General features: G+C 39.6%; 1 long non-coding RNA gene across 1 annotated transcript; it reads right to left on the bottom strand.

Moving 5' to 3' along the window:
* Positions 1–4,703: 4,703 nt before the first annotated feature.
* On the bottom strand, positions 4,704–7,994 carry LOC144589235 (uncharacterized). The gene is made up of 2 exons (XR_013545243.1): positions 7,929–7,994; positions 4,704–5,076 (listed from the first exon to the last, which is right to left on the bottom strand). It is a non-coding gene; the product is annotated as an uncharacterized LOC144589235 (long non-coding RNA).
* Between the last annotated feature and the right edge of the window lie 1,308 nt (positions 7,995–9,302).

Here is a 9,302-nt window from a genome sequence, read left to right as displayed (position 1 = left end):
TAGCATTTACACAAAATACAAATACACACTAGAGACAATAGTTTACAGAACTGTGGGAAGATGTCAAAATGAACACAAGATATTTCTTTGTTGTTGAGACATCATACTAAGCATAGATAGCAATCAAACATATTAACATTTCAAATACACTTGATAAATGGACAAATATTTCTCTTTACACCCCAGTCCCGCTTTCTGTGACAATATGAAGGTTCTGTCTGGCCTGGAACTGTTCACAGTGTTGTTCAAATTAATTTTTTATTGAATTCATATGCATGTGACTGCAGGATTTTAAACATGTTTTGCTTTTAAACATGTTTACAGTGAACATCTCAGCCATTATTTCTGATGTCTTCTTTTACCCCAAAAGTGTTTAGTGAATAATAAAATCATATTATGGCCAGAGTCCTTTTGCTGCTTTACACTGAATTAAGGGAAATCCTATAAATCAGGCTGGCAAATTGCCGCTCATTAAGAAGGCGCTGGTTACATTCTGATTGCATTCCAGGCATATGCCCAGGAATGCAACCAGCCCTCCATTAATGAGCGACAACTTGCCACCAAGACTTACACAATTTCCATTATGCATATAGAAACTGGCATTAGTGTCCTGATCATTTTTTTTTCAGATAAATTTTCAGTTGTGGAGGAGAAGGAAAAAGGTAATTATTTTTCCTAAATTAAACATAAACAAACTGATCAGTTTTCCTATTTTCATTCTTGCCATCAGTCTCATAGGAACTGCTTGCACGCTGCAACTTCAAGGGATTTGTTTTCTATCCAGGAGGGTCCCCCTCCCCTTTTTTTCCTATAAAACAACTCCTGGCAGACTTCTACCCAGCACATTCTGTAAATAGTACTTCTTCTTTGAATAGTTGCCAAGTCTTTTGGCTTCAGCAGAACTGTAGGCATCCAAAACATATACCTCTGCTGCCATTTGCTTGTAATTACTGGCACTTGTACAATATAAATGAAATAATCTACCAAAAGGTATCTCTTTTGCAGCCTAGCAGTGATGAAGGACCTATTTCAGGGTTCTGGAAGCTTCTGTTATTCTGGCTGTAGCTACTTCATTTGCTAGATTCTTGGTCGTCCTTGCTGTGATAGGGTGTGTGAAGACAACAGGAAAACCACGTGTGGTTTCTTCAGTAACAGCCACAAGCTATTTATTTTCCATCTGGCTTGGCTTGCAATAAGCCTTCCTAGACCTGATGCCTTCCAGATGTTGTGGACTACATCTCTCATCAGCATCAGCTAAGGTAACAAACGACAAGAGATCATATGGTCCATGCAAGATTGAGGAAGGATGGTATAAAGAAAGCAGTGAGCAAGGTGAAAGGATCTTCACTTCCAACAATGGCCAAACACTTCTGAGGCTCAAATTATATGTTAGAGACAACATCTCATTGGAGAAGGAATTACTTACGACTCTGTAGCCCACCCTGAAATCTTTTGAGAAACGTTGAACTATAAATGTTTTAATTAAATAAAACTATATTGCCTTGTTTTGTGGTTAATCTTCAGGATGTAGACACAAACTTTGTTTGCAAGTCCATCTTCTCATGTACAAAGGCCTTCTAGAGCCCTGTCTCTAAAACACTAACAGTCCCCCTTTATTCAAAACTAGTTAGGCCTTACTTTGAGTATTGTGTCCAGTTCTGGACACCACACTTCAAGAAGGATGCTAACAAATTGGAACAAGTTAAGAGGAGGGTTACAAGGATGATCAGGGGGCTGGAAACCAAGCCTTGTGAGGAAAGGCTGAAAGAACTGGGCATGTTTAGCCTTGAGAAGAGAAGACTGAGGGGTGATATGATAGCACTTTTCAAATATTTGAAAGGCTGTCATACAGAAGAGGGGCAAGGTCTGTTCTCCATCATCCCAGAGGGCAGGACATACAACAATGAGCTCAAGTTAAAGGAAGCCAGATTTTAGTTGTAGGCCCCTTCCAACTTCACTTTTCTATGATTCTATGGTAATGTCAGCTTCTAATGATGTTATTTGACCCTAAGATGTCTACAAACTGATAATGAAGGAAAAACATTTTGTTCCTCTTGATTGGTTGTCTGCCAGTTAGTGGCACTTGATAAAAGACACAAAGATCACACTAAATTATCTTTCCTATTGACAGATCTATTTTTCACAAAGTGGTCTTAATTTTAAAAATCCCTTTTCAGGCCAGGGGTCTCCAAACTACGGCCCGTGGGCTGCCATTTTATCCAACCCATTCCCTTCAGCCCGTGCACGTGTGTGCAGGGGCGTGCGTGTGTTCAGGCAGGTGGGCATCTGAGTGTGCATGCATGTGTGTGGACAAGTAGGCAGGAGGTTGGGCAGGCATCTGTGCAGGGCATGCGTGTGGTGGCACATACACAGGCACATGTGTGCACACATGTTCCTTTGGCCCTCAAAATTGTGGAAAATATATGCTGTGACACTTACACTCAAAAGTTTGGAGGCCCCTGGTCTAAGCCAATGACCATCATCTCATATAGTAACATTAAATTCTATTGCCCAGATCCGAGAGATGTTTCTTATGATATTTGTATTGTGGAAGGCATTTAGAATGTGGCTGGAATAAACAGCAGAAGTGATTGGTCTAACACCCTTTCAGCAATACTGCTATAGGCCTAAGAAAGATCTTACCTTTTTTGAAAATATTTGATTATTCATTTTGGGGGTGGAAAAAAGCCTTGCAAACAATCCAGTGCTGATCAACATACCATTTGTCAGGATAGGGCATTGCATCTGAGACAGTGCAGAGAAACTGTGTGTGTGTACACCTCAAAGGTGTATTTTAAAAAAACCCAGACAATGACCCAAATGTTGCCAACAGTAATTCCCTTGGTTGTTCATTTTGCAGCAATGGATTGGTCTTCCTGTTTAGTCTTCAAAAAGCTTGTCTTCAGTCCTAGCAGAAACCATTCCACTTTCAGTGAAGCCATATGAAAATAAGCAGTATTTTTCCCCATTTCTTTAGGCAATAAGAATAGAAAACACTCATCTGCTAGAGAGATGGTGTGTTCTATGTATTGCACTGAATCTTCTACAGGCACCCTCCTACCCATGCCCCAATATAAATATGCCCTAGTGATTGTCTTCTTGGATAGAAGTATGTTTCTGAGAACAAGTCAGTGGACGCTGCACATTTATCCATAAGCAAATATTTTCCTATTTTATGGAGTCAGGGCAGATCAACCTTCATGTTAACATGAGTAAAGTTTACCTGAAAGAATCATACGTTCTTGGGAAGTGGGCAAGAAACAGCTGGAATATAGCCCACGATCCATATGCTATGATTGGAGAGACATCACATTTCACTGATATTAGTATTTGGCCAGTTAGTGCAAAGAATTCCTGTGGCCAAATATAGATGGAGAAAAAGATAAGTACTCTTGTTCCTCAGTGCCTGGCTTTCATTAGTGGTACTTTTGCTATTTTTGTCTCTATAGCACTACACAGGTGGCAAATTTGGAAACGATATGCATTTTTAAAAGAAGTCTTCTTGACAAGAGGAGCATTCGTTTTTGTTTTAAAGACATACGGGAACAATTAGTTTTGCCACAAGACAAACAGTTTGTAAAGTAATTTAGCCAACATACTGTCAATTAACTGCCCAACCTCTTGGTCTCTCTCTCTCTCTCTCTCTTTCTCTCTCTCTCTTGTTTTCAGAGAAGAATCAAAGCAATGGATGGATAAATGCAAAGCTTACAAAGGAAAAGTAATAATAATACTCCACAGCTTCTTTTAAAAAGCATGTTACATTCCAGTAATTCAGCTCTCTCAGTTCCAAATGCAAAAGGTTTAAGAGATCTGGTCAACAAATGTAAGTGCTTTCAACGGATGGATACACTTTAAAGCTGCAGACAGTAATTCACTGAGCTGTTTAAGTATAAGTTGGTCATTGCCGCTGATAGACCTCATCAATCCTCTCTTATTGTCATGATTATTATAATGCTTTAATGTAGTAAAGGCTTTGCATTGTCTGAAAGGCTAGGTGGATTTATTCACTGCCTAGGACTGATTTATGCTTCTAATAACACTGCTGGCTTGAGTTTTAGAGTGGGGAATTTCTTGTCATTGAGCAGGATGGAATTCCTGTGCTGAACTGCCAAAGCAGGCAAGAGGCTTTTCGTACTGTCATAAACTCTTTCAATCCTTCTTCTCCCCCTACTTACAGTACATGGGGAGCTTGCGTGTTACTATGATTGGATGCAGCTCCTAGTCTTGTATTGTTATTTCCTCAAGCAAGTTGCTTGAGAGTTGAGGGAAAAGGTGCTCTTCCCCATAGGTGGCTTCCAGCAAGGAAGTGGCAAGCTGTAGTGAAAGGCATTTGGCCACCAGAGAAATAAACGGGTTAATTTCTGGACACTTTCCTCATGTAGCAGCATTTTCTTGTTAACCAAAGGGAGGTGTTTCCTGTGAACATGCAACATTCTTGTCTGACCCAGCTCAGCTGAACCTGCCAAGAACTTCCAAGTGAACCCAGCAACAGCTGGCTCAGGCCTCTAAATCTGGACACTCAAGAGCTGTGGTCCTCAGCACACACTTGTTAAAGCACATTGGCAAGTAATATGTATTACGTAGGTAGCCTGGAAAATGCCTAAACAGGATCCCCTTTTACCAGGAGTCTGTGCCAGAGATTATATTAGAGGCTACCAATATAACATTACAGTAATAATTATAATATTAAAGTTCCCACAATGTTGGGAATGTATCCAATTCTTTATTGGAGAATAAGCAAGAACACTCATAAGCCCACCCAAATGCAGCCAGATTTCCAGTGATATACATTTTCTTAAAATATGAGGAATACTTGGTTGTAAAGAAAATAGTTCAGTACTAAAGAAAAAAATAAGGCAAAAGGGTGCATGATGATATTTGTTTTGATTTGTGACATTTCTTCAAGGCTGTCTTAGCCAATCTGAATTTGAAGTAGGATGCATTTTATTTCTTTTAAACAATACTTTTGTTATGGCGATGTGAGGTTTGTTCACACTCATGTGACTGCCCCGCCCAGAAAGGTCAATCTCTGGAACCAATCTTCATAAAAACCACAATGGCCTTCTCACTGCAGTGCTGAAAACATAAAGCAAGGGAGACTTGATGCATCATGACCAAACAAGGAAGGAAATGAAGTTGACTAGTGTCATCCCCAGCACCAATAACTTGTTTGAGGTGAAGTAAAAGATAAAATCCATCTCGTAGAAAAAGCTGCCTTGCGCAACTGCGAAGATGGGAACTAGGTGACGTCTTTCAGCCTGGAGCAATACACATCTAGTAGAAGCCACATGCAATCATTTTGTAACAGGAGAAAAAAATGAACAGCCCATTTTCGGACAGCTCAAAGGACCACAGGCAGGAGAGACGTACTATTGGGCCCACACTGCAGTACTCCACTGGACTGAGCTTTCTGACACATCTTTACTTTCTCTTTATGGAGTTTGACCCAGAGCATGTACTACATTCCTGAAGTGAAAAAGCTTCATACACATAGATCAGCATGTCTGTCAGAATCATTGTCTTGCTAAGCTTAATGGATAAATTATTTGAAATGTGATCAGGATAATGACAAACCAATTCTTCATAATAATGACTGGCAGATTTAAGTTTTAAAGGGTGGCATGTTCTTTTTTCATGGTTTTTTTTATTTAATCACACACATTCCATTTCTGCATTCATCAGATGTCTGCATTTTCTTGCTTTCCCAGCTGGAGGGGCAGGGCATGAAAGCATGCCAAGATATTTGGTGGAACACTTGACTAATATGGTGAACCACTGTTTTTTTAAAGTAGAAACACATGATACAATCTATATAATCCAGCCTTTTTTCTTTTGAAAAAATCCACTTTCATAGTTTAATGGAACATGATTTGTTAACTTTCTGCTACTGATTCTTTATGATGCCTTTAACCTTTAATTTTGTTTTGTAGACTATATATGAAACAAGGGAACCTACAACATGTTTAAGTTGTTGGTTAAACTTCTTCATAGGATTGTTCCCTTTCTGGGTCCCTGACATTGCCTCCTTTAAGGATATTCCATTCCATCTCACATCCCCATGTACCATATTTTCTTTTCCAGCTGACATTCAATGTCGCATAGTTGTTCATTGACCATTAGCTTGAAAGATATTTTGCTTCATTTTGCTTTGCTTTGCTTGATCCTAGAATATATTACAGAATATTTTGTGTCTCTACGAAGTGTAATAGGAAACTAAACCAGCTGGCTCATGGCACAGAATAAATGCCAATGGACAATTTGGCAAGAAAAACTACAAATCCATTTTTAATCTCCAACGCTTTTCTTCTAAAACTTTTAATGAAACAGTGAATGTGAAAAATTGACATTTTACATTATGGTCAATGGAACCAATTCATCTCTTAAGTTCACAGACAAAACTTACCCTTCGTAGTGATGTGTGAAAATTGTTAAACAATATAGAAATGGGAGGGGGGGGTGTTAGGGTTAGAATCTGTGGCCCTCCGGACCTTTTTTGGACTCCAGTTTCCATCAATCCAAGGCAAAGCTTAGAAATGTGCTTTTGTTGGACTATATCTCCCAGAAACTCTTAAGCAGCATGGCCTACTGTAGTAGCTGGAGGATCGTTGTTATTGGTTTCAGGCAAAGGCTGCACAGAAAACTGTAAAGCTGCCTTCGCCAAAGCAACAGAACACACACACACAAAGCCATACCATTGTTTTACATAGCATTGATCCTGCTAGTGTGGTGAGCAACTCTGTGAAAACTCAAGCATTCTGATTCTCACTGCATAAGATAGAAAATGGATGGGTTGTGCAGATCCATCGCAAGCAACGGATAGGAAGGCTCTGCACAGCTCACCGCAGCGGCAGAATTGTGAGTGGTCAGTCTGGCCCCAAGGCCAGACCCTTGTTATCTGCACCTGTGGGTTCCATACCCCTAATCAGTACCACAGAGGTATGGAAAGAATTGATAGAACTGGGGTTCTTCTGGCAGGTGTGATCAGATCCTTAGTCAGGCTATTATTCTATCTAGACCAGCATTATCTATCCTGACTGCAACTTTTTGAGACTCTTTTTGAGGTCAAATTAAATCTGGGACCTTAGGCATGCAAAAACATGTGCTCAGCACTAGCAACACTGGGTTTATCTTCCTTTTCTTTCATTACCAAGATTAGCATTCTACAATTTTTGGATCTGAAAGAATGGAGATGATGTGCAAGATAACGTGAGATGCTACCTCTCATTCCCCACAATGCACCTAGCATGAGTTCTTTTCAAAGTAATCTGAAGGCTGATCAATTCTCATTTATGAAGACATGTATAATGCATATACAGTATCTCATTTATCTGTTGATGGCCTAGTCTCTTGTGGTGGTGGGGAATCTATGGGAACTTATACACAAGCTTACCATACCATCCGTTTAAAATTGCTGAAGCAGCAGAGAGGCACTTTGCTAATGGAGCTACATTTCTGTTTCCTTTACTCAAAATATAATTTCCTTACTGTTCTGCAGTTTGTCCAGTGACTTCTGGATTTGTTTGTTTGTTTGTTTGTTTGTTTTAGAAATGAGGAAGTGGAATAGAGAATGGTGGTTGTGGGTTTTTTGGGCTTCTTGGCCGTGTTCTGAAAGTGGTTCTTCCTAACGTTTCGCCAGTCTCTGTGGCTGGCATCTTCAGAGGACAGCAAACTGTGCTGTCCTCTGACGATGCCAGCCACAGAGACTGGGGAAATGTTAGGAAGAACCACTTTCAGAACACGGCCAAGAAGCCCGAAAAACCCACAACAACCATTAGATCCCGGCCGTGAAAGCCTTCGCGAATACATGGAATAGAGAACATTTCATTTTATACTTCCAGGAGCCAATCGAGAAAATGGACCTTTGTTGACTCTCCCTTACAGAAGCTAGTGGTTAAAAATTTTGGCACTCATTGTTGACCTCCACTCACCATAATTCTACTAAATGAACAAAGGGCGATTACTTCTTGAACTCTTGTGCTTCACCTTGTGACCTGCAGAGATGAAATAATAATAATAAAATTTAAGTAATACAATGCATGGGTACATATACAAGGTCTGGCTGCATTTCTCAAGTCAAACGTATATCACTTTCTCCACATATTTTTTCATAGTCTAACGTATACCCAGACACACACACACACACACACACACACACACACACACACACACACACACACACACACACACACACACACACACACACACACACACACACACACACACATCCCTCACATGGTTAACAAAAATACCTCATTTTAATTCCCTCACAGGCTTAACAAAGGGACATGATGATTTCCTTTTAATCTATATTGGGAAAGGTTTCTAATTTCTGCTCCTGCAGAGGGCAACAAAGGGCTTTATAACTGGTCAAATGGTTTGCTTTGTTCCCTAATGGAATACTTGAACCAATTACAGCCACTTCTTGTTATGACACCTCAGGTCCTGTCCTCTTGACAAGAAACCTGAATCTTAACTCCAACCTGATGGAATTGACTTGAAAGGCCTGTTTAGACAACCAGCTATAAACATTTTCCCACACACAACGCAGCTTTCTGAAAATGAGCTGCAGTGATTAGTTTGGCCAGGGTGCAAAACTTCAAAGCCCTGCTACAGAGACACTAGAAATTTAGCCTCAAGAAAACCTGATAATCTCTCACAGACACGTCACAGCAATTTTGAGGCTCTAGTCCACAATTCTTCTGCACTACCCATGAAAGAGGTGGGCTTAGTCTGAGGAAGGGGATTTCATCCATGACAGCTTGCTATTTGTTTAAATTTTTAGTGGTCCGATAAAAGGTTCCACCCATTCTTGCATTAGTGATTTGTTAGCATACTAGTATGAGCCTGTGGACTTCCCAGAGTCCCCTAAGAGTGTCCCAAAGCTGTGGGGTAAACCAGTGGTTCTTAACCTTTTTGAAAGAAATGCCCCCTTGAGCCATTGAGGAAGTTATCATCGCCCCCTCCCTGCGGTGATGATATTTATTTATTTATTTATTTATTTATTTATTTATTTATTTATTTATTTATTTATTTATTTATTTAGTTAGTTAGTTAGTTAGTTAGTTAGTTAGTTAGTTAGTTAGTTAGTTAGTTAGTTAGTTAGTTAGTTAGTTAGTTAGTTAGTTAGTAAGAAAGACACTTATAATGCAATGACCCATGAAAACAAAATTCAATTCCAATAATATGAAATGCCCCCAAAAAGTAACATTTAATGATTTAGTTGCAAGCGAATTTTAAGACGCAAAAAGAAATATAAACCGCAATGCAGAAACTAAAATATAAACCACAATGCAGGAACTAAA

The sequence above is a fragment of the Pogona vitticeps genome, chromosome 4 (assembly GCF_051106095.1).
Source record: "Pogona vitticeps strain Pit_001003342236 chromosome 4, PviZW2.1, whole genome shotgun sequence".
Taxonomy (NCBI): Eukaryota; Metazoa; Chordata; class Lepidosauria; order Squamata; family Agamidae; genus Pogona; species Pogona vitticeps.
The sequence above is the reverse complement of the archived record's forward strand: the minus strand, read 5'-3'. Positions and strand labels throughout refer to the sequence as shown.